This window comes from Penaeus monodon, chromosome 32, assembly GCF_015228065.2.
Source record: "Penaeus monodon isolate SGIC_2016 chromosome 32, NSTDA_Pmon_1, whole genome shotgun sequence".
NCBI lineage: Eukaryota > Metazoa > Arthropoda > Malacostraca > Decapoda > Penaeidae > Penaeus > Penaeus monodon.
Window position 1 is genome coordinate 35,457,016 of NC_051417.1, and position 252 is coordinate 35,457,267.

Here is a 252-nt window from a genome sequence, read left to right on the forward strand (position 1 = left end):
AAAAGACACCTATATCAGATGGAGTTTTTTAAAAGTTGCCCCCAAAACACGGACCCGCCTTGACTTGCGTTTCACACCCTGAACGGATCCCAGGGGCCAGGAAAGCGCCGGCATCGTCACCAGCGAGGGCGTGGGTGCACGCAGTTCTTTTTTCACTACAAAGGAGAGAGGGCCTCGTTGCCTCCACCTTCAAGGACGAGAGTCGCAGAAACTCAAGGGTGAGGCTTTTGCAATTTGCGGAGATTTTGCAGC